Genomic DNA, 26,118 nt, shown 5'->3' with positions numbered 1-26,118 from the left:
TCGTCGGCCGCTTCGTTGTAGCGTCGGGCGACATGGACGAGCTCGAGGCCATGGAACTTGTCCTCGAGTCGACGAACTTCTTTGCAGTACGCCTCCATTTTCGGGTCGTGGCAGCTTGAAGTCTTAATCACCTGGTCGATGACGAGTTGGGAGTCACCTCGGACGTCGTGGCGTCGGACTCCTAGCTCGATGGCGATCTTGAGACCGTTGACGAGGGCCTCGTATTCCGCGACATTGTTGGATGCGGCAAAATGAATCCTAATGACGTACCTCATATGGACGCCCAAGGGCGAGATGAACAGCAGGCCGGCCCCGGCCCCCGTCTTCATGAGTGACCTATCGAAATACATCGTCCATAGCTCCGACTGGACCTGGGTTGGGGGAGCTGGGAGTCTGTCCATTCCGCGATGAAATCCACCAGGGCTTGTGATTTGATGGCCTTGCGAGGCGCGTAAGTGAGAGTCTCACCCATGAGCTCGACCAACCATTTAGCTATTCTTCTCGTGGCCTCCTTGTTCTGGACTATCTCGCCCAAGGGGAAAGACGAGACCACCGTGATGGGGTGGCCGAGAAAGTAGTGCTGCAGCTTGCGGCGGGTGAGGATTACGGCATAGATCAGCTTTTGGATTTGGGGGTAACGTACCTTGGTCTCCGAAAGCACCTCGCTGACGAAATAGACTGGCCTCTGGACTGGCAGGGCATGCCCCTCCTCCTGCCTCTCGACCACCACCGCTGCACTGACGACCTGTGTCGTCGACGCAACGTAAAGGAGCAGTGGTTCCGCATGTTGAGGTGGGACCAGGACTGGTGCTGATGTCAGCGTTTTCTTCAGCTCTTCGAGAGCTTCCTCGGCCTCGGGGGTCCAAGAAAAACGCTCGACCTTCTTCAGAAGTCGGTACAGTGGTAACGCCTTTTCTCCTAGTCTCGAGATGAAATGGCTCAGAGCCGCCAGGCATCCCGTGACTCTTTGTACACCCTTGATGTCTCGGATCGGCCCCATTCTTGTGATGGCCGAGACTTTCTCGGGGTTGGCCTCGATGCCGCGCTGGGAAACAATGTAACCCAAGAGCATGCCTCGAGGCACGCCGAAGACGCATTTCTCGGGATTGAGCTTGATCTGGTTGGTGCGTAAGCAGCTAAAAGCGATCTCGAGGTCCTGGATCAGGTCCCCTCGCCATTTCGATTTGACGACAATGTCGTCGACATAGGCCTCGACCGTTGACCCTATGTTTAATCGACACACATCCTCATTTTCCCATTCTTTTTCTTAACTAGTACAGGGTTTGCTAACCAGTCGAGATGATGAACCTCCTTGATGAATCCGGCCGTCAAAAGCTTGTGGATTTCCTCGCCAATGATCTTGCGCTTCTCCTCGTCGAATCGGCGCAACCGCTGCTTCACTGGCTTGGAACCGGCTCGAATCTCCAAGGAGTGCTCGGCGACTTCCCTCGGTATGCCTGGCATGTCTGAGGGACTCCATGCAAACATGTCGGCGTTCGCACGGAGAAAGTCGACGAGCACAACTTCCTATTTGGGGTCGAGGTCGGTGCTGATCGTCAGCACCTTGCCGTCGGTGTTGTCGGGGTCGAGTGGGATCTTCTTGGTTCCCTCTGTTGGCTCGAAGTTGCCCGCGTGGCGCTTGGGCTCCGGAGCTTCAGCGGCTAGGGCCTCGAGCTTTGCGACGAGCTCGGTAGAGTTCTCGACCTCGTCCCCATACTCGACGCACTTGACGTCGCACTCGTAAGCGTGCTCGAAGGAGGAGCTGACGGTGATGACGCCTTTTGGTCCGGGCATCTTCAGCTTCAAGTAGGTGTAGTTGGGTATGGCCATGAACTTGGCGTAGCCCGGGCGCCCGATGATGGCATGGTACGTGCCACGGAACCCGACCACCTCAAAGGTGAGGGTCTCCTTCCTGAAGTTGGCCGCCGTGCCGAAGCAGACCGGTAGGTCAATTTGACCTACTGGCAGCGCCTTTTTTCTTGGCACGATGCCATGGAAACCGCCAGCACTTGGCTGGAGCCGTCCCCTATCGATGCCAAGGAGGTCGAGGGTCTCGAGGTAGATGATGTTGAGGCTGCTGCCTCCGTCCATTAGTACCTTGGAGAGCCGGGTGTTGATGATGATAGGGTCGATGACGAGCGGGTAGACGCCTGGGGCGACTACCTTGTCGGGGTGGTCCTCTCGGTCGAAGGTGATGGGGGTGCTTGACCAGCTGAGGTACTGGGGTACCACCATTCTTGCCGCGAAGACCTCACGACGTTCCCTTTTACGCTGCCTCGTGGTCAACTATGTCGAAGGCCCACCATAGATCATGTAGCAGTCGTGGACGGCGGGGAAGCTGTCGTTGTCTTTGTTGCCCTCTTTGTCGCCGCCTTTCTCCTTCTTCGAGTCGTCACGCTCATCCCTTTTGAACCCTAGACCATCGAAATGCCTTTTCAGCATACGACAGTCCTTGAGCTTGTGGTTGGCGCCTCCCTTATGGTAAGAGCATGGCTCTTCGAGCATCTTGTCGAAAATACCCCCATCTGGGGGGCCTCGAGGCTTCTTCCGCTCCATGGCAGCGACGAGATCGTCGTCGAAGTTCTCCTGCTTGTACTGCCGCACTTTCTGCTTTTTCTTGTTCTTCTTGAGCCCTCGACTGGGGGTTCCATCTTCATCGACAGGCCGCTTGCCTTTCCCTCCTTCATAGCTGAAGAAGGCGCCGACTGCCTCCTCCAATGCTGCGTAGTTTGCCACTGCGTCCATCATCTCATCGACGGTCTGAGGGCGATTTCGGCCCAGTTCCCGCACTAAGTCTCGACTGGTGGTACCAGAGACAAAAGCCAGGATAACGTCATGGTTAGGGATGTGTGGCAGCTCAGTGCGCTGCTTCGAGAAGCGTTGAGCATACTCTCGAAGAGTTTCTCCTGACTTCTGCTTGCATTTGCTGAGGTCCCACGAGTTCCCGAGCCGTATGTAGGTCCCTTTGAAATTACCCTCGAAAACTTTAACCAAATCAACCCAGTCGTGAATCTGATTTGCTGGAAGTTCCTCGAGCCATCGACGGGCGGTGTCGGAGAGGAAGAGGGGTAGCTGTCTGATGATAGCTCGATCATCACCTCGAGCGCCACCTAGCTGACAGGCCAGCCTAAAATCGGCCAGCCACAATTCTGGTTTGGTCTCACAATTGTACTTTGCGATGCTGGTCAGGGGTCGGAATGGACTGGGCAGGGGCGTGCTGCGGATCGCCCTGCTGAACACTCGTGGGCCCGGTGGCTCGGGGGCCACCCGGTCTTCTTCGCTGTCGTACCTCCCACCACGATGTGCGCTGTAACCGCGCTCTTCCGCGTCTCCGTGCCGGCGGCGTCGATTCTCTTCGATGTCATGCCGCGCGTCGTGTCGACGCTGATTGTCGACGGGGAGAACGAGAGCAGCCTTTCTGCCTCAAGGAGGAGGCTGTTGATGGACTGACACCTCCTTTTCATTTTCAGGCGGCTCGTTGCGCTTTTCAGTGGCAGCTCCTCGTCGTCGAGAAGCTGAGCTTTCGGCTTGTTGAACTGCCGCCACCTGGAGCAGAGTCTATACCTCGTCTCGAATACGCCGAGCCTGGGAGTTCGATGGTTCTGGCATGTTGCGCAGCAGCATCGTTGCCGCCACTACATTCTGGCCCGCTCGAGGGAAACGGCTAACGGGCTGCTCTGGCTCTGCGTCTCCGATGATTTGTCGATGTACCTCTCGAGCGCGTCTGCGGACACTTCCGCCCGGCGGGTACGGCAGGTCTTGCTCAAGGACTTGCTCAAGCAGGACGAGTTGCTCACAGTCTTCGTCGAGCTTCATCTTGAGCTCTCGTAGCTGTGCAAGCTGCGCAGCTATGTCTTCCTGTGGTGGGGGGTCGACCTGTCCGTCGTTCCCAGGCGTCCTGGGGTCTTCCCGTGCTGCAGGGGCTCGACCGCCTGCTGCAGCATCCTGCGTCTCGTCGGTAGTTTCTACTGCCCCGTCGACATGATAGCACTCCCTCGTAGGGTCGTAGCTATCAGTCTTGGAGTCGGAGTCCGGCTCGGCAGCATAGAAGCATCCACGTCCCTCCTCTAGCAGCCGTTGCCTGAGTGAGGTGATCGTGTATCGCCCAGGGCCTAGGCGGCAGAGGCCTCGCACCTGGGAGAAATCCGGCAGTTCGGACGTCCGCCGTAGTGTCTCAGAGTCACGTGGGAGGACCATTGGTCTCTCCACGTACGTCTGAGCATTTGGGCATATTGCTCTAGCGAGCGACGCCGCGGCGTTGTCCAATCTGAATGGCAGTGCCCTTCTTGGAGTGAACAACCTGCATGGAAGTAGCTTAGTAGCGGTGGGGGAGGGCGCGCGAGACGTGTCCCCTCCCATCGTCGTGCGATGTTGAGCCGTCGTGCCCGCGGTTCCGGCACATGGTGTTGCCGGCTCGCGGCCCACCTCCTGCCTCGCACGAGTTGCCGGTCGTGATGAGGCAGAGAGGCGGCGGTGATGCTGTCCGCGCCTCTTCTTGGGCGGGGAGGCATGGTGGCGAGGGCGTCTCGGGGCCCTCAACCAAGCTGGTGCAACGCGGGCTCCTCCCGGTCCTTTGACTGAGAGCAAGATCATGTCGTAGCCGGAGCCCGTAGACATGAACTCGAGACTCCCAAACCAAATCACCGTGGAGCGCGGAATCGGCGAGGCAAGAGCTTCCATCTGGAAAGGAGTGGGAAACCAATGAAAAACATGCAGGACCCCTACCTGGCACGCCAACTGTCGGTGTTTACCCCACGGGGGGTCACACCAACGAGTAAATTTGTATGCGTGCTCCCTTTCCCAGATGGTGATGTAAGAAGACACAAAGGTTTATCCTGGTTCGGGCAAGAGAAGGCCCTACGTCCAGCGGGGGAGGGAAGTCTGTATTATCTTGCACCTAAGTGCTTGTACAGGGGTGGATACAATCGCGGTATGGGGTGTGTGAGCTCTACTGCGTATGGTGTCGCCCTTTGTTCTATTCCTGAGTCCCTCCTTTTATAGCTCCAAGGAGATACCCAGGGTACATGTATAGGCGTCAGAATAGGAGTCGATAGCAGCATGGAGCGCTGACCTACTCGAGGCTTCCGTACCGGCATGGCCTCGAGCCGTCCCGTCTTGATAGCCTGGTGATGATTACGCGTGCACCTGCGTTCTGCTCTGCGCGCCGTCTTCTGTTGGTTCAACGGTCGCACGCTTGTACGGTATGGCGGAAGATCCGGCGGGGTGGTTGTGGTACTATCGGTCGACGCCCAACTCGTCCCCAGGATGGAACCCTGTTCGGTCGAGGGTCGGACGCCGTGTAATGTGCCGATGTCCGGAGCGCTGACCTGGGATGTCTCGAGGGGGTCACAATTAGACGTCCCATCCTTTTTTCCCGCGTCCTGACACGCCCTGGATCGTTTGGTGGGGAAGGCTGCAAAAAGAACGATGGGACGGATGCCTGTTCCCTATCACGCCTCCCGTGACCTGTGTGTTAGGTGGGGAAGCGTCAGGCGCATTTAATGCCCCGGCTCGCATGCGCGCGTCAGGCGGCGGGCGGCGTCCTTGCGCTCGACGCCTCCCGGTTCGTGTGAGCCCGTTTCCGTATTCGACGGCAGCCAGCGATCGACCCCTGATCGATTCGCTCGACGCTATTTCCGTCTTCGAGGTTGTGGACGTCGAAGGCTGCGTATACGCATGGCCAGAGCTTCGAGTCGAGGGCCTCATCCTGCGTACGGATTGTCTTGTTACGCGCATCGGTGAGGGTACCCCTTATTGATACCCTCGACAGCAATGCAATCCCAATATTCTTCAAGATATTAAGGCCAAAATAACTAAACTTATTGAAGCTAAATTTATTCGACAATGTCGGTATGCCGAATGGATTTCCAATGTTGTTCCTATCTATAAAAAGAATGGGAAACTCCGTGTCCGCATTGACATCAGGAATCTTAATAAAGCTACACCAATGGATGGATATCCAATGCCAGTTGCCGATTTATTGGTTGATGCTACAGCCGGACATCGGATCATCAGCTTTATGGATGGTAATGTAGGGTACAATCAAATATTCATGGCCGAGGAGGATATTCCCAAGACTGCGTTTAGATGTCCTAGTCCTGTTGGATTGTTTGAATGGATAGTCATGACCTTTGGCTTGAAAAATGCTGGTGCTACTTATCAGAGGGCTATGAATTTTATCTTTCATGAGTTCATCGGCAAGATAGTGGAAATCTATATTGATGATATGGTGGTTAAGTCTGGTGATTTCACAAAACATCTTGCCGATCAGCGAAAAGTGCTGGAGTGCACAAGGAAGCATGGTTTAAAGATGAATCCTAAGAAATGTGCATTTGGTGTATCGGCAGGACAATTTCTTGGTTTCATGGTGCATCAGAGAGGGATTGAAATTAGTAGAAGATCTATTAATGCCATCAACAAAATAGCTACCCCCACCAGTAAGACTGAACTTCAATCATTGATCGGCAAGATAAATTTCATCAGACAATTTATATCTAATTTGTCTCCTAAGATTCGAGCTTTTAGTCTTTTGCTTAAATTAAAAGCTGATCAAGAGTTTCTATGGGGGAAAGAGCAACAATTGGCATTGGATGAAATCAAGAGTTATTTAACAAATCCTCCAGTTCTGATTCTACCTCAACAAGGAAAGCCTTTCAGATTATATTTGTCTACCGATGGGATGGTCATTGGTTCGGCTCTAATTCAAGAATTTGAAGGGAAGGAGCGTGTGATTTATTATCTAAGTAGAAGACTGGTGGATGCTGAGACAAGGTATTCGGCAATTGATAAACTATGCTTAAGCTTATCTTTTTCATGTATCAAATTAAGTCACTATTTGTTATTGGCCGAATGCACTGTTATATGCAAAGATGATGTAGTCCAATACATGTTATCAATGCCGATTATGAATGGTAGAATCGGCAAATGGAGTTTGGCATTGTCGGAATTTGATCTACGCTATGAATCGGCTAAGGCGGATAAACGACAGATTATGGCCGATTTTGTAACTCAGCATTGCGGTATGGTGGACGCTTTGGAAATCGTTCCTTGGACACTCTTCTTTGATAGATCCACGTGTGACCGGGGGGCAGGAATCGGCATAGTGCTAATTTCTCCTAAAGGAAAGAAGTATAAGTTTTCTTTGCCGATTGTTGCCACGTCGACGAATAATCAAGCTGAGTATCAAGCTCTGGTCAAAGGGTTGGAATTATTAAAATAAGTACATGCTGATGCTGTTGAGATCTTCAGCGATTCTATGCTTGTTATAAATCAGTTGGCTAGGCACTACAAGAAATCTGTCATCTTATGACGATTATGGCATGACATTTGATCAAAATGTCACTAAATCGATGAGTTTATGACGTTCTTTTGAAAGCCATCTCAACTTAGTGACATAAATGATTTTATGTCACAAAAAATGTCGTCAATGTATTCAAACTCCATATCGTGACAATCTTTGCCATGTTATAATGGTCAAATTGTCATTGTCATAAATCTAAGACAAAGATAGATTGTAATCATTTTTTTCGAGGTGGCATGAGGGCCCAATTATTCTCACCGCCACCGAGTCAAGTGGGTCTCAAGCATTTTCTTATTTCTCTCTATGTATTCAGGACACTTTGTTGGCCTAGCATCACGACAAAGTGAGCTATTGATTGGAAAATATATCGATTACTGATCATATTACCCTATGTTGCCTTAAAACTTGAATTCAAATAGGGTTCTAAAAATTTCCTTTTCTTTATATAATTAATTTATGTGTAGAAATTATTCATAAATTGTGGAAAGCTTCCAAAATATTATGAACGTGATGTTTCCCAACAAGTAAAAGAATAAATAGATGCATGCATGTTCGTTTGCCTGTTTGATAAAAAAAATTATAAATAAATAAATAGCAAAACACGAAAAATTTAAATAGAAAATCAACCTAGCACCCATCTTTGTTAAAAAAGAAAAATATTTAGACGCACACCAACAGAAAGAAGAAACAAAAATAGAAACGCCCACATCCATCACAAAGTCGCCCCTTATCCCCATCGTGCGCTCTCCTCTCATGCCTCCTCCAGAAGCGCTAGCGGCGACTCCTTCTGCGACGACACGACGGACGCCCGGCTGTGCGGCATGCAACAGTTTTGTAGAGTGGATTGAGAATCAGAACACGACCGAACGAGATGTGGACTCGGAGTCGGGCTTTCCTAGTCGGTGCCGGGCATCCTCCTCACCTGCGCAGACCCCTGCTCCTCCCCGCGGCTCCCTGAGGTAGGGCCGCGCGCTTCGGGATGGGGTGGCGCCGGCTGTGGGATCCAAGCGCGGGCGGCCGGATCCAGGCGCGGGCGGCTGGAATCGAGTGCGGGAGCCGATGGTGGCAGGATCCCAGCCCGGGTGGCGGTCACGGCAAGACTCCGACAGAAGGGTGACGGCGGCGGCGAGATCCAGGTGCGTGCCATATAGCCCAACCATCTCAAGTCCCCTCGGTCATGGTGCTCTGTGTGCTCATGTGTAAGCCTAGCAACGCCTGTGATGGCCCTAACCCTAGCTGCATATTTTGTTGAAGTAGAGTAGGATGGGGATTTATGGGATCTGTCTTGCTCAGGATCGAGGAGATTGAAATTGTTTCCACGGGGTAAGATAAGGTCGAGCCGGATGGGATTTATGAGATTAAGACCTACAAATCGCAGGCCCCATTCACTCCCTACTGTCGGCAGCACTACGCTCGACAGCACTATTTTGTTGCTGCTAGTATCTGGGTGCTCATGATTTTCCAGTTCTAATTTCTGCAGTTTTGTGATTTTCTACTACCTTGTACGCAGGATGCTGGCCTCAAATTTGACAGCGATTTTGGCTTAGATTTCAATCTCCATGCTGCTGATCCAGTGGAGAAGGGAGGAGGGGTAGATCCAGTGGAACCAAAATCCTCTCTATTTACAATCGTTTATTGTGTTGTTATATAACTGGTGTTTGTTTTTTTAGCTCCAGTAGTACAACTATTGATTTTGTGCAAAGCAGCGAGGAAACATGATTAACATTAGTGTGGAAAAACCATAATGGCTTCACAGATGGAGCAGCACAAATATGGTAGTTTGTATTTCCTATTAGATAGTGAGACAGTGAATACCTTTAAATTTCCTGTTAGGATTCAGCTTGTGTCTGCTACAGCATCCTCATGATCTGTTCATTTAATTATCTTTACTGAGAACATGGCTACATGTTACATTCTGAATTGCTATATGCCATTTGTGTCTTTGTCTGAATGTTACAATAAATTTATGTGTTCTTCTATTTATTAATTTTTTTTGCCAATTATCTGGTCTGCAGCTAGAGTTTACTACAATGCCTAACTTTTTTCATCTGTAGCTAGGGATTATTACCAAGCTTTTTCATTTGTGCTTCTGCACAAGCAATTCCAGTTCTGTTCATGTTATATTTCATTCGGAAAATAACGACACAACTGCTTTTGAGGAGAGACTTGGGCATCTCATTCAGAAGTTCAAAAACAAGGTGTTAATCCCAAGCTGTCAAGACTTGGAAAGTTTCAGATAAGCAACCCAAACCTGTTTGTATGGAATTTTTCCCTTGTATTTTCAGTGAACTCGATGATGATAGATGAGAGATGATCTAGAATTTTTGTATATATAGTCGTCTGACAGAAATATGAACTATGGAGGCTTATAAAGATGGAATTTGGCTAAGAGAGAATGTGTGGATACTAATGTATATTTGGTCCTTCTTTGTGTTAGGCTGCCCTGTATGGAGGCTTATAAAGACGCATGATCCGGTTAGTGTTTGTTTGCTATCCAACATTGGAAAAATTGAAACCTTTATGCTATTTTGCATGCACTACAATTATTTAAATGGCTTCATTTGGCAAAAAAATAGGTTTTAGGAGAGCAACCATGAAGAGAAAATTGATGACATTTCAGGTAGCAGTCCTGTCGAGGTGCAAATTACTCATCCATTATGGACAAGTACGTGGTGCATTGGATCTTAATTTTCACTATTTAGTTTTGTTCACTGTTTTTGGAAATATTTTAGGAACTACGGCATGCTGCATTCTTTTAAGATGTCAACATGATTTGTCACCCTAGCTTTTGCCAAATGTCGGAATGCTCGCTATGGTCAGCACCACAGATGCATTGTTTATACTTTTACTGAAAGTGGAGGCTGTTCTGCTGCTGAGCAACCTGGTGTAGTCTTGAAAGGTTGTCATTAAGTTTCATCAACAGTGTCAAGGCACTCAGTGATCCTCACTATTAGATTCAGAATTGGAGGAAGCATAGGGTTGTTCATATGATTATAATGTGCATATATAAATTTGGATTAATATGTATATATACAGTGCCAAGACTAACTTTTTTCGTTAATATGTATATATACAATCTAAGTTTTCATATGCATCCCTGAAATGACACCGTGGCGTTAGCACGGGCACTATACTAGTAGTGTGTGTGATTGCTATTTTCTACAGGTATCTCTGCTCTCCCTAATTTCAGGTTCAGTGTCGTTGTGAAGGTTCAGATCAATGTCTCTATTTCCTATACTATCCTTCACCTTTGTTAATACTCTAATACTTCTTCCTGCAAGTTGAAGCTATCTTTTATCAATTATCTGCTCCAACTATGTAATCTGTTATCTTGCTCTAAAGCTCCAATTGTGAGTCAAGAATGTGTCACTTCTTGGAGGGATATCTATCTACATAGCTTTAATTTTTTACTGTTCTGAAATAAGTGTTGTTCCAGTTTTGAAAACGTTTCCTGATTTTTAACTTCGGGATGTTAAAGTTGATTGGAGATGTGCCTTGGTAAGATGATTTGTTCCGGAAACAATTCATGATGTTTTTACTGTTCTGAAAACAATGCAAGATGTTTGGTGTAGTGAGATCATATATGCATAGATTATTATAACTGTTGTTTGATTTGTTCTGGCTTACATATGTAAAGTTCCTTTTGAATTTTTCATTTGTTTCAACAAGTGATATTTGTTTCTGATGTATTTTCTACAGGATATAGAGAAATTCCAGCAACCTAAGGTATTCACTCATGCTCCTAACACCAAGAAGACCTAGCTTCCAGCACCTATTGAACTATTAGTTTGGTGACTAAGGTCACTTGTGAGATTGGGATGTGAGATTTTATTTGTTTATTTTATATGAGATGACTTTGTGACTAAGGTCACTTGTTGAACTATAGTTTGGTGTTCGTGATGAATGTAATAAATATTTTGATGAATGACTTGGAAACATGTTGATTTGGCCATGAATGCAATATAATGTTGGACCTGCATATGTCAATGTGGATTGTTTGATGTGTGGGTGGTGTACGTGATGATATGGATCGAGCCAAGTCAATGAGTCATCCTATGTGACAAGGCCTAAGAACCTATGACATAAAAGTAGAAGTCATAAATGCTTGTGACATCCAAAACCAATGTCATAATATTATGACATGAACACATAAACGTCACAAGTTGTTATTAAAGACGCACATCTTTTAACATTTCAGTTTTCGTCAACTTTGTGTCATAAATGGTGATCTGTGACATTTTTCGCATGAATTATGACATATATCAAATGTCAAAAGATGGCACATTTCTTGTAGTGAGGATTTATGAATGCCGAAGTGAGGTTTTGATAACCTACTATGAAAGGTGCGTGTAATTGTTAAGGGAATTCAAAGATTTCCGATTAGAGCATATTTCTAGTTTGCATAATGAAGAAGCTAACTGATTGGCTCAGCATGCTTCGGGATGTCAACCCATCTTGGGTGTATTATCGGCAATCAGTGCCGATGATTGGAGAAAGAAAATTATTGATTATTTAAAAGATCCAACCAAGAAGGTTGAAAGACATGTTAGATTTCAAGCTGCCAAATATGTACTCCTTGAAGAGGAGTTATATTATCGAACGATAGATGGAGTTTTGCTCAAGTGTTTGGGTAACGATGAGGCTAGGAGCTTGATGGGTGAGATCCATGAAGAAGTGTGTGAAGCACATCAATCGGCTTTTAAGATGAAATGGATGATTAGGAGGAATGGATATTATTGGTCGACTATACTTGAAGATTACTTTAAATACTTTAATGGGTGTCAAGGATGTGAGAAGTTTGGTAATATTCAAAGAGCGCCCGCATCGGCCATGAATCCTATAATTAAACCTTGGCCGTTCCGAGGATGGGCTATTGATATAATCGGCCAGATTTATCCACCGTCAAGCAAAGGGCATAAATTCATCTTGGTTGCCACCGATTATTTCACTAAATGGGTTGAGGCTATTCATTTGAAGAAAGTGACATCGGTTAATATGATTGACTTTGTAAAAGAGCATATTGTTTACCGATTTGGTATTCCTCGATCAATCACTACCGATCAAGGTTCTATGTTCACAGCGGAAGAGTTTGATGAGTTTGCAATCGGTATGGGGATTAAAGTGTTGAATTCTTCTCCTTATTATGCTCAAGCAAATGGGCAAGCCGAAGCTTCTAACAAAGGGATTATTAAGCTTATCAAGCGGAAAATTGAAGAAAATCCTAGAAGATGGCACACATTGTTAAATGAAGCTTTGTGGTCATATTGGATGGCATGCCATGGATCGACCAAAGTGTCGCCCTATCAGTTATTGTATGGGCACGATGTGGTGCTACCATGGGAAATTAAGACTGGCTCTAGGCGAGTGTCTTTCCAAGATCAATTGACTGCCGATGATTATGCTACCTTGATGAAAGATGAGTTAGATGATTTGGCAGAGCATTGGTTGAGAGCTTTGATAAGTATAGAAGCAAATAAAAAAAGAGTTGCTAAATGGTATGATAAAAGAGTAAAAGCTAAGGGGTTTGTCGACGGAGATTTGGTATGGAAATTAATTCTACCGATTGGGACTAAGAGTTCAAAATTTGGAAAATGGTCTCCTAATTGGAAAGGTCCTTATCGGATAAATCGGTCTGCTCCTGGTATTGCTTATATTTTAGAAATTCTCGAAGGAGTTGAATTTCCCAGAGCATTAAATGGAAAATATCTAAAAAAGTCTAACCCAAGCATTTGGGTCGATGCATAAAAGTTCAAATGCCGATAACACTCCTATCGGCTGGATGAAATATATCTGAGATCATGCATGATGTTTTAAAGCGCCGATAACAGTCCTATTAGCTAGACCAAAATGATAAAGGTTTCTAGGGGCAAGTGTTGTTGATGAAGAGCTCACAGGTTCAGCAAACCTTGGATAGTTGATATGGCGCACAGTCGAATCTGGTTGGCCTCTTCTATCTCCCGGGTATCCTCATCGGCAGAACCCTCTACTGGCTTCAGTTTCTTCTTCATCTATAGTGCTTTGCGGGCTAGAATGTTTCGTTCTTGTTGGAGGATCTTGAGCATCTCAAGCAGCTAGCTTTCTTCTTGCTGAGCTTGGGTCAGGGCCTCTTCTGCTTGTTTAAGCTCAGCTAATAGGACTTCCCTTCTTGCCGATAGGATAGAAATCTTCTGCTTCAGTTGATCCCCTGAGGATTGCAGAATGCTGATGTTCTTATGTTTTTCATCGGCAATGCGCTTTACTTGCATTACTTCCTCTGTGAGTAGGGCGTAAGCGGCTCTATTGGCAAGACGCTGGGTAGCTCTCTGGTATTGAGCTGGCGGCTCTCTAAGTGCGCAACTTGGAATAGGATTTCTTCTGCATCGGCTGGGATCTGACCACGAAGGGTCTTAAACAAAGCTTTAGCTGGATCGGAGTCATGGACCAGCTGGGTAGTATCTTGATGCAGCAAAGCTAACAGGTCTTCCAACTTAGTTTTGATTTCTGCCGATGAGATCCCTACTGCTTGAGAGGAGCTTGCTTCTTCACCCTCATCATCGGAAATATCGATGGCGAAGGAGAATAGTCTGTCTGGAGAATCTTGTTCCTAAAAGGAAATGTAGGTAAGTTATTTGATGACCAAATGTTAATAATATAAAGGGTGTGGATCAGATAACTTACTTGCTTCAAAGCAATTTCGCGCCCCTGGCTTGGAAATGCAGTCGGCACTATGGGCTGATCGGCTGAAGTTGCCGATGGGATAATATTAAGTGAGAAATTACAACGGTGATTATGATTTGCAAAAATAAAAGTCATCGGTAATAACGTTATGATCAGTACATTACCTTGAGGGAGTGCAGTGCTTGTTTGTTCTGGAGGAACAACAGATGATATGCTCAGATCAGCTCGATCGGCAGTCTGCTCAGGCACATCGGCTGGGGTTTCTTGTGGCTGAGGTGCTGGTCAAGGAGGGGACTCCACATGGATCGGCGACGCTGGACGAGGAGAAGGAGATGGTGCTGTTCTCTGGCGTTTTGGCTGCGATTTGGTGCTTTTGGGGCCTTTTCTCTTGGCTTGGCTGGGCTGGGGGGCATCGACACTTGTTTGGGAACTTTTGATCTTCGCCAATTTGCCAGTTTGCTGTTACGATAACTAAAGATTTCATGAGTAAAAATATAGAAGAATATTGATGAAATTTTGTTGAACGATAAAAGTTACCGATGAGGTCCCCATAGCGGTCGATGTGCCCTGCAAAGATTATATGAGTATGGGATGAAATCGGTATAAGCAAAGGAAATTAAGAGTCTACCTTGAAAGCCTACGGTAGAGTGGCAGCACCAACTGATGGGGACGTCCATGACCACTCGGTTGTTGTCTTCTTAAATCGCACATTCCGATGCATCAAAGCTGCTAGATTTGGTGCGTTGTGACCGATCAACGAGATTGGACCTGATGGAAGGAGTTCGATCGGTCTTCCGCTCCTGCTGATTGTCGATGCTGGGTTGTCGACTGTTAACATAAAAACAAGTAAGTTGCCGATAGAATCAGAAATGATAAAGGAGCCAAGATATCCGTCGAAGACTTATAGTTTTATCGGGAACCTTATAGTTGGTGTCGATCATACCGCGGTATGTCAGAGCCGATGTACTGAACAAGTGTTCCTTCCATTCTTCCCACCACAGTTTGTACATCTGAGTGATGAAGAGGGCTGGGATCCAAGCCGATAAATCGATATCTATTGTATCGGCATTTGGCTGAAGCTGGGCTATCCTTATCCACTCAAGTCCACTGGTTATAATCTGCCTTGGCTTCACCACATCAGCGTAACAGAGTCTGATCGGCAGTTGGTGAAAAGCCAGTTGACGAGCTAGTGCTGATGGATTGTAAAATTCATAAGAGGGGCTGGTGTTCTTCCCATAGCCGAAAGTAATCACTGGAATGGCCCTTGGAGTGATGATTGCCAGCATCAAATCGGTATCTTTGTTGAGAGCATCATCAAAAGGGTGGAAGGTAAGCTGGAATCTGGTTTCCGGATCTTCATAAGGCATCCATGCCCGCTGATCTTTGGGAAGACCATCATACAAAGTCTGGAAGAATCGGCTGACTTGGTCTTCATTGCCACCAGTGTCGGGTAGGACTATAGCAGCCTCACCATAGTTCAGGGGTGGGCGAGTTGCCTATTCTTTGTCAGCCAGTTCATAGTCTTCGGTGATGTCTCTGGGGAATCGTTGTGCAAAGAGGTCGAATTGGAGGTGTTTGTGCATGTGAACATTAAGCCACATGTTGATAAACCACCAAGGACCTCCTAGGTTGCCGATGGGTTGACCTAACATGAGCTTCTCAGTCACTTGGTGGAGGAGGTGATAGGCAGAACCAAGCAAGTATCGGCCAAGAGGAAATCGGCCGCCATCGGCTACCCTTTCTGCTGCCAATAAGTAGACCGAGGTTGGTTCTGCCAATCGGCCACAGAAGATGAACTTATCTAGCCACATGTTCAGGAAAATGGCATGTTCCCTCTACCCAAATGATCCTGTCTTCTGGTACTTCTGAATGTATCCCGACCAACCGCCGATATTGTGGGTCTCTGCTTTGTGTTCGGGTTTACGATCATAGAGATGGATATCATCGGCAGATGCAATATCCAAACCAGTAAGCATGAGCACATCGGCAAGAGTAGGGAAAGCGGGGCCATGACCAAACAGAAAAGCATTGAGAGTATCCGACCAGAAGTATGAAGCGACTATCAATAGTGTTCATTCCTATGCATGTTGGCAATGGATAGCCTAATGCATTGATCTAGTTTACGCTCACCCCATGGGACTTCATTCTAATTACTAACTCTCAAGAACCAGTCCTTCCATCCCTTAGTACAATTGGGCCAGGATCAAAAGGTATCTTTCCACAAATCTAACGAAAAGTTCTCGGTTTTGAAGGGGATCCTATTTGTTTCTGCATTTATCAAATCGGTAGGATCTGGATTTCCTAGTGGACCGAGATATTGAAAGTGGGGTTGCTCGGTAGGAATAACAATTTTCTCAGCCAGTTCCTAAGGGTTCGAAGATAGGAAAAACAGAGAAAAGAAAGAAGAAAAAGAAAATACTAAGTAAATAACTATGCAAAAGATGGAAAGTATTGGGAAAAGAAGAAAGATGGTACTAGGTTGACCTCAGGAACGACGAAGGTGACGGCCATTTCTTCCCGAAGGGGGAAAGTATCGAAGACTCGAAGAACTGTTGGGGAAGATCCTCGCTTGAGTTCTTAGGTTCTCTAACGATGCCGCCGCCGGAAAGATGGGTTTGGAGGATGAAGAATGACAAGGTGGAGGAAGAGTACCAAGGAAGGAAGTATTTATAGGGTAAAGTGAGCAGGGGTAATTCTGACTTATCTCATTGCCGCATCCGTGAAATCTGAGGGTGTTCAGGTGGATATGGTAACTGTTCGCATGGTAATCAAGGGATTGTGCAGGTGATTTGACAGCGAGCGGTCATGATTTTGGAGATATTTTACTGTACAAGATCTCCTAGTCGGCTCATCGGCAGTCTATTCTAACGGAAAAGTTGCCAATGAATGGGTGTTTAGGTGATTCGGTTTGAAAGGTTAAGGAATTCGAGGTATGTGCTAGATATCCAGGCTGAGGTTGTTTGGATTTGGCAATTAATGACTGTCAGGAGGAAATAATTACGAAAAGGGCGTTATTATTGGAGAGAATTTTGGAGCATTAATGATTTTATACTCCAAAATTGGGGGGCATGTGTTGACACCGTTTTTGGACACGTATCTTTGGGCGCGTATCCGGGAGTTAATGAGATATAGATCGGCAGGCGAAAGAGTGGTGACTGGTTATCAAAGGAGTTGTCGATGGAGATTGATGCCGATGGCGAAACAGCAAGATGTGGCTAAGTCTAGGGATGGTGATTGATTTATGCCGATGGCTGATGTTGGTGATTGCTGATGCCGATGGAAGGTGATTTGTCGATGAAAGTAGAAGGGAGGTGTGAGAGTTTCCGAAAAGAGGACGACGTTGCGCCAACCGACTAGGATGAATAAATTAATGTTTTCTTTAGCTATTAGAGTCTGTTTTATATACGGGTTCCGTTCAATTTGGAATTAGAATTCTAGTCGTGTCCAGTTGTAACTTTTATGGACATGGTATAAATGTAGACGCCGTGGCAATGTAAGAATAACACAATCAATCAAACACAAGTTTTTACATCTATTCTAGCATATATTTTTTTGACGATTTCGTCAACCTACATATTTTTCCTTTTACTTACGAGTTCTTAGGAATTCATCGAGTCAAACTCGGCGAGTTCTCAAGTTCCGCGTGAATACCTCTTGGCCGTGGCATCCGGGCGTATCGCTGTTGTCGGGACCAAAGCATTCAAGTTATCACCTTTGTCGATTGTAAGGTCAAATCGGCTAGCACGCCTTAACATCAAATCGGTTATTAGCCCTTTGTGTTTGCATATTTACTTTTGCACCAACAACAGGCATTAAAGACATCGCTGGAAATTATTTAAGCTTAACATAAACATGGAGCATCACATAAGAGTGCATATGTTTACATAGGGTCCTTGTCACAGATTAATTCTTACAAGAAGGGCATCATGGCCAAATACATGGAGTCTCAACTGAAAATTCAGATTACATGTCCAATACATAAAGGGACAGGAGCTGGTACATTAATACGGAAACCATTGTTAAACTACAGATCTTCCTCAGATTCTTCATTAGAGACTATGCCATCATCCTCATCTTCCTCACCAGGGTCATCTTCGTGATTAACGGGGACAGGGTGGGGAAAAGGATTTATAACATTGTTTAGGCGATGGACATCTAACTGTAGCTCAGCAATCTTATGAATAAGCTCTCACTCTCTAACCTCAGCTTGGAACAAAGCTCTAACTCTAGAAGCTTCTCTATTTTTAGCCAAGCGCATAGCATCATCTCGCTCTCTAGTCATTTGCATCATGCGGGCTTGTGCCTCATTGCGCTCTTTTACTGCATTTTCAACTTGGTTGCGGCGGGCTTGCAAAGCAGTATGATAGTTTTGAATTTCAGCTTGTGCATCACTAAAGGCTTTGCGGTGCTTGCGCACACGCTTGCGCAGTTTGCGCTGCCCAACTTGAGCTTGCTGAAGCGCTAGCATGGTTTCTACATAGGTATCTTGGCATACATAGTACAGCTTGAGTACCGCTAGCATGGCACTCATGGCGGGGCTAGAGCTATATCCTAGTATAGTTTCTCTAATCTTCAGGGGATCAGTTTCTATTTGGGATACAAAGGTGTCGGTTACACTCACTCTAGGAAAAGATCCAGCTGGGCCATTAACTAGCTCATCAACAAAGTCTTGACATATTTCCAACAACACTTCTAGGGCTGCTACTTGGGCACCCTCCCAATGAGTTTTGACCATTGGACTCCACTATCCAGCCTAGCCACTGTGGGTTATTAGGACAAGGAGGAACTGTAATTTGGACGTCTACCGAAGGCAAAGATCCTGCATGCTCGGCCTCTGTCCAAGTATACTGGGGTGGTTCCTCATATCCCACTAAACTTAGCACCCTCCACAACAAAGTAGGAGTGCCAAACATGTCTAGGAAAATTTCACTCGCATGTGGGGCTGTCATCTGTAGGGAAAGACCACAATTTGAGTAAGGGAATATTACTTACAAGAGAAGATAAGTAGGTACAAATTTCAGAATTAGAAGAATTTAAGTGGTACATAACAGGATGTATGAATGATTCATGATGCATGCACGTTCCATACATCCTTACCATCCCTAGAAAAGAAATTTCTAGCGGTATACTCGGTGGCATACATACGTGCTCTCTTTATACGTAACTACACGGGCTACACGTTTCGCTGTTAGTGTACCTGCAGAAAATTCATTTCAGCCCAACCCCACAATAGTATATGTATAGAAATAAAAGTCTAATCTTCTAAATTCAAGCTAAATGCTCCGATATATATCTCTAAACATATATCACAGCATACTACCCATGTGAAGTACACCCGTATATACATTAAATATGTATACACGGTTGCACCACCTACCCACAATTAAGTACTTTCATATATACATGTGTGCAACATGTAAATATTCCAGTAACCACAGCTAACACTCTCCTAGACCGACGGTTGGACAGTCATGCTCTCACAGCTCACACTTACAATAGCATAGAGGCATATAGATCCATACGTTACTACTCAAGCAAGTGGCATCCATACAATTTCACACCGTATGGACAACGAAAGGAAAACATTGCTTACCGTGGCGTAGAGGTACATGATCCATTCATTACCACTTAAGTAAGTGGCATCCATATTATTACACACCATATGGACGACGAAAGGAAAAACCCCCTGTTAGTAATACTTAGCCACCTAGAAGTCCTTAAGCGGGCATAAAGGGTATGACCACTGGCATGGTATATTTGTTCAATCATTTTAAAACAGCCCTATGTATAGTCTAAATTGCTATTTAGTTTGGGAAAACAAATTCATTTATTTTTAAATACATCTATGATGGTTAAATGCTTAATCTTGCTCCGATGCCAGATGTAACAGAACCGTCCAATTTATAAGTATTTAAGTGAATTAGCGACCACAAGAGTAGTCAAGCCAATGGACTTGAACCCATATAAACCCGGTAGTCCGACGAAACCTCAAAAGATCTCGATTCAACCAACATACAACCAAGACCGTACATGATCAAGCATATCCATCACAGATTACAAACATTTATCACAAAACATAGTTTTACAAACACATCGGAGTTCAAAAAAGTTATTACAACACGGTTCAGTAGCGGAAGCAAAGTAGTTTTGAAACAACACACACACTTAGTTTAATTACATGCTAGTTCCATGATCATCCCAACAAAAGCACAACCAAAGATACAAGAGGTGATCTTGCCCGAGATCTACTCATCATCCATAGCCAGATGGTGACAGTTAGCACAGTAGCCGTGATACACGACATAATCTGCAACAAGGGTAAATAAAACCCTCAGTACGAGAATGTACTCAGCTAGACTTACCCGTCATAAACCAGAAATAAAGTGACACCAAGGAGTATGTAAGGCTAATATTTGTGGGCTGGTTTGACTCACATTTTGCATAAAATCTTTAGTTTTTGAGCAACCTTTTTATAGCATTTTCAGCAGCAAGTTCATTACTTAAAACAGCTATCCACTAGATTAGCACCTGTTCTAAGCATACACTTGAGTATTTAAGCATCACAATAATAACCATATCCGGATTATCACATAGCCATCATCATTCTCATCATAACCATTAAGTATATTTACTGAATTCTACGCTGCCGCTGCTCGAGTCAAGTTCTCACTATCTGGGAGAGACGGCAATTCGAATCGATTCCTATCCAGCTGGAGGGGTATTCCTAGCACTCACCCAAGCATACCTCGCGAGGGCAGCTCGGATCACCTTTAGCACAACTTCGGACCAATTTGCGGGTCCGTACGGCGCCGCACCCCCAGGGACCGCCAATCTGCCAGGGTCAGGACTCTAACCTGACTCCTCGGTCTTACGCCATTGACTCCCCACACATCCTTGCTACCAACCAGGGTGCACACTTTAACCGATCGGGGTATCCGGCCGGAGATGCTCTCGTAGGCTTCGCGGTCGGAACGATTTATCCGGCCAACTAAGTGTTAGGCATGCATTCAACATGACAAGAGGACGTACAACGTATCGGTCCTTAAACAACACAGACGGGTATAGATTCACACCCAAGACCTCCATGCCTTGTTGCTTCACTAGTGTCATCCCGGCCGGTCTCAGTTCATTATTAGCACGTGGTTATATCCACGATAGCAAATATAGCCAACCATGATCAAGTACCTCTCGCAGGTGACAAGAAATCACCCGGCTTCCACCGAGCTAAGCATGGCTAAGCATCAATTTGGTCCTGGACCTACTTAGGTGAGGTATAAGGTGGACAAAGTAGTCTTTATGCAGCAAGGTTTTCATATCAATGCCTAACACTTAATGCAACAATACATAACCATAGTCAATTGACAGCTGGACATGATAACAAAAATAGTAGGAGTCATATAATGCTCCGGGGCTTGCCTTCGACGTAGGTGGAAGGACGGTGGTCGGGGCACTCCGGTAGATCCTCCTCCTCCTCAGTTCCATCTCCTTGAGGTGGCTCCCTCTGCTGCTCCTCCGGCTCGGGTGGTGCGAGTTCCAGGACCGTCATGCCCTTGGGTACACCTATGTATGCATGACAAGGCGATAAACATAGGGAACGCTCATATGATGCATGATGTCATGACGAGGAGCCGAAGGAACATAAAGCAAGGTGCAAACATGAGCATAAGCTTCTAAGATTAAGAGGATCATGAAATAACAAGTAAGTGTATACTTCTTCTCTGGTGGAGAGGCTAACTAGACAAGTTAATCAACCTTATCTACTCATACACCACAACTGGTGTCATGGACAGATTAACTAGTCACATGTTTTAGCTATAACTTAGCCATCAGTTGGCCAAACGAAGCAAGTAAGCACTTTCTAGAAATCTTAGCAAATCGTCTACAATTCACCTTCAGACATCCCAGAAAGATTCCCAACCAAAATAGACTAAAACAGACAAAGTCTCCTGGCTGCTCTGCAAAAATCCAGAGAGCAAGCACTTCACAGTTGTTACTTGTAACAACCACAAATTTTAAACTACTCCGCCAAATGCTATGAAATTTGAACACAAGGTAGACAAGTAAGTTAGCTACAAGTTTGTTATAGACAAGTTTTCCAGCAAACTTCATCTTTAAGCAGTTCGTAAGTAATTTCTATCAGCTACATAGAATATGCTCTAGACAAGGCAAAATTAGCAAAATAATATTTTAACACATATTAAGAATGTAACAATGGTTCAAACCAAAGGCACCAGTAGCTAGAACATGTCTAAGAAACACCATAAAACATCATGGCAAGGTTTAAACTCATTTTTATTGTCCCCTTTTCTATTTATTTGATTATCAAGGTGAATTAATGAGCATATAGTACAAGTGCTCTAAAAAAATTCTAATAAAATTACAGCAAGCTATCTAGGCTACCACAAGGTTACTGTAAAAGGTTCATGGCTCTTGCACATGCAGATTGTGAGATACAAAAATGACGAGCTAATAATGGCATTAAAGGCATAAATGTGAATCCCTATCAAAAAGTGTCAAACAACAGATTTCAGATTTTTTCTTAGCCTCATGTCATTTCCTCTTTTTCTCTCCCTCTCTCTCTCTCCTCTCTCTCATCCCCCCAAATCAGAGGGTAGCGGCGGTGGCTCCCCTGACCACGGCGTGGATCTGCATCAGGCGGCCATGCAAGCGCCTCCTCACCGACCGGCGGCAGCGCAGGCGCACCCTCTCCGACGCACTGAAATTTGTTGGCGAGTACGAGCCATTCACCCTTACGTACAGAGATGAGTTTCTTCTTCTCCTTTCGATCCACTTTTATTCAGCCCCTTCCCTCTCCGAAGTCCCCTCTTTTATTTTTTTCCTTGTTTGTCTTGATTTCTCCCTGCCGTAAGTAGATGTAGACATGCAGCATCCAGCAGTTCTAGTGTTAGTCCTGCTCTTTCATGGCCGCCTGATTACTGTAGTCCCCATCCATGGCCGCCTGGTTATGCAGTTCACTGCTATTCTTGGCGGATGGTGTGAATGGACATGCAGCCTCTCCACTCAATCTTTAGCCGATGGCCCTTTGGATTAGGATTCTTTGTATCATAAATATGTTTGGATTTAGTTACTAGTACTTCCCTAGTTTTGTATCACGTTTTCTGAAAATCATCCTTACCAGATTCTAAAAGCTAGTTCTATCAGTGTGCATGGTTTTAGCAATTTTGTTAATAGTGCCAGAACCAATATTCTAAATGATACCGTATTTTAGATCCAGCACAATACATGCTCCTGTGCATGCTACTTAATTATTATAACTTTGTTTGTCGTAAATCAGAGAGGAGTTTATGATATTTTTTTGCCTGAATCAGACTCACAAGTTTAGGAAGACCATGGATTTTTTATGGTAATTTTACCAGATAAGTTAGTTAATAGGTTACCTGAATCAGTATGTTTTATTTTGCCGGTACAGGAACTCTTATAGTGTTTGGCACACTTTTTTCACTTAATCCAGCCCCACGTTGACAACGTCACACCCCGGATGCTACAAATGACCTGACAGAGGGCATACTCTCCTAGAGTTTTGCTCTAACTCATGATGCCAAAAATCAGTTAAATATGCCCTCTGTGCCGGATTGTTATTTGGAATACTGGGTGTGACATTGTCGTGATGAAGCTATCAGAGATGTACTTTTCTGCAGAATGATTTCTTGTTTCGATGACTTTATCATGTAAATGTAAATATGTCAGATATCAGCTTACTGATTCCACCTTTCTACTCACCATTTCTTTGGCATTGGAATCAGGCAGCAAGAGATTTCAGCTTATTGATTTGGCAGTATAATTTATTTCTTGCATAGTGCAGATTAAAACCAGTATAATTTATTCTCTTGGTGTGCTCTCACTTACTCATAGTCGCAATTTCAGTTCATTAGAGCAGCCCCTCTAGGCACGGGCGATATGGTTACCACGTCAATCTCAGCAGCAAAATGGTGAGCAAAGGGCTTCCGGCTAGTGACACAACAATAGGTCACTATCTCTCGAGTTTACCGATTTTGGACAGAAAAGCTATGCTAAATTCCATTGTGGTAACTTGAGGATGCCATTGTCGTAAATTAGATATGCCACTGTGGTACCTCGTGTTGTGGTAAATGTCGGTGGGGGTATTTCTTCATAAATTGTAGTATGTCATTTGTGGTACCTCGCTTTTATAACTGTTAAATGATATATTGTGGTATTCCTTCAGAGGTAGTATTTTAATAAAATTAATACACCATTACAATAACTCTTTTATTTGGAGTTACTATATTTTGAATGCAAACTCTTGCTCGGAACTGTCTGTGTGACTGACCTTTAGTCATCTGCACTCCTGATGTATTATGTTGCTTGTTGATTTTCTATGATTCCTTGCTGACTGAAATTTGTTAATTTTTTATGCAGGATACAGCCATGGATATCACTCAGGTTCTGCTAGATGCTCAATCTCCAGATGCTAACCTTCGAACAGTAGGAGAAAGCAACCTCACACAGTTCCAGGAGCAGAAGCTTTAAGCTACGCTCAACTGTCTGTGTGACTCAGATTTGATGCAAACCGTGTTATAAAAAAAGACATGTTGTAATTTGTTCATTTCAAATCAATGTCTGTTCCAATCTATGTGTCCTATCACTATTGATTATACTTCTATTCTGTACAGGCACTACTTTCTCAACTTGGGTAGCAGCAACAATAAGATCTGAAGCTTTCTGTACAAGTACCTGCAGATGGTTTTGCTGTGATCTTAGTGGCAAATTGTTGTGATATTCACTGAACAGAAATGGCAGTGCTGTTGCTGGTGGTTGCCTGTGGCCCTAGTTTAGTAGTGTTACTGTTGCTAGTGGTTGCCTATGGCCCTAGTTTAGTAGTGTTACTGTGAATTTGGTTGAGTTGTGAGTCAAGTACTGATGTTAAGTACTGATGTCCCTAGTTATCTTGCTACTGATGTCAAGTTAGTTGTGAGTCAAGTAATGATGTTAAGTGAGTTATGCAATAACTTATGTTGCCACTTTGTGGAATCTTTTAGTCATTTCAATGTTATTAAAAAAATGCATTTTTCATTCCTGTGATAAAAAGTTCACTTCTGTGATGATTTTATTTTTTGTTCTGTGACGATCGCATAATATGATCTGTGACGAAAATGAGAACAAATCACAGGATGCCACGTGGCAGCCAACAAAGCCGACACGTGTCACACGCCACATCAGCAAGTAGCCATATCAGCACGACACGTGTCGTTTGCCACGTCAGCATGACTCGTGTCAGGTGCCACGTCAGCGTGACACCTGTCGGGCTCCACGTCAGCACGACACGTGTCATGCCACGTGGCCTGCCACGTTAGCAGACATGTCAACTGCCAGCGTGGCAAATGTCGTCTGTTAGGCTAACGAGACAACATGTTATGACGAAAGCAACGTACACCCATGACGAAAATATTTTGTCATAGAATGGATTCACTTCTATGACGGTACGTCTTTCGTCATAGATTGAATGCACATCTATGACGAAATTATGCATTTTGTCATGGTAGTCAATCTATGACGCTCATTCCATGACAAACGACTTTTCGTCACAAATTCATCACAGATGAAGTTTAGTGACGATGTTGGGGTTTTCTGTGATGAAAGTGGAACATCATTGATGAGCAGATGTCTAGTAGGAAGAAAAAACACGGCCAGAGGTGGACCAGAGAGGTCTGACCACGTTGCCGGTGTTCTCTGCGAACTCCGACGAGGTGGAGTTCGCGACGGTGTTGGCAATGTGACCTCACCGGTGCTCAGCTAAGGAAAAGAAGTGGACGTCATGGTAGAGGACGTCATAGCGGAGCTCTGGGCAAGACAGCTCGGCTCGGGACGCGGTGGTGCGGCCGGGAGGGCTCGCTGAAGTGCGGCGGAGCTCGCCGAGAACGAAGGCGGACGAAATGTGGAGCGCTGGAGGGGTGAATGGCGCGTCTGAGGTGTCCAGGCGATGTGTGGCGACTTGTGGACGTCGTCCAAGCTGACAGGCGGGGTCGTCGTCGATGTACGGCCGACAGGTGGCCGGACACGCGGTGGCGGGTAACGCTCTGTCCAAACTGAATCGGGCGATTCAGTCGCCGTTGACAGTGACTGAAACCCGATCTTCGCCGACGATTTACTCGTGATCCACTCGGTGGTTTTGGCTCGGATTT

At 45.5% G+C, this 26,118-nt stretch overlaps 2 long non-coding RNA genes across 3 annotated transcripts; both read left to right on the top strand.

Moving 5' to 3' along the window:
* LOC110430587 lies at positions 8,214–11,223 on the top strand. Its single transcript, XR_002447949.1, has 3 exons — positions 8,214–8,436; positions 8,811–9,775; positions 9,877–11,223. It is a non-coding gene; the product is annotated as an uncharacterized LOC110430587 (long non-coding RNA).
* Positions 22,531–25,013, top strand: LOC110430544. 2 transcript variants are annotated; one of them, XR_002447892.1, is made up of 2 exons: positions 22,531–23,907; positions 24,356–25,013. It is a non-coding gene; the product is annotated as an uncharacterized LOC110430544 (long non-coding RNA). The 2 variants fall into 2 exon arrangements; XR_002447891.1 differs by having other exon boundaries at positions 22,531–23,944.

Source organism: Sorghum bicolor, chromosome 9, assembly GCF_000003195.3.
Source record: "Sorghum bicolor cultivar BTx623 chromosome 9, Sorghum_bicolor_NCBIv3, whole genome shotgun sequence".
Classification (NCBI taxonomy): Eukaryota; Viridiplantae; Streptophyta; class Magnoliopsida; order Poales; family Poaceae; genus Sorghum; species Sorghum bicolor.
The sequence above is the reverse complement of the archived record's forward strand: the minus strand, read 5'-3'. Positions and strand labels throughout refer to the sequence as shown.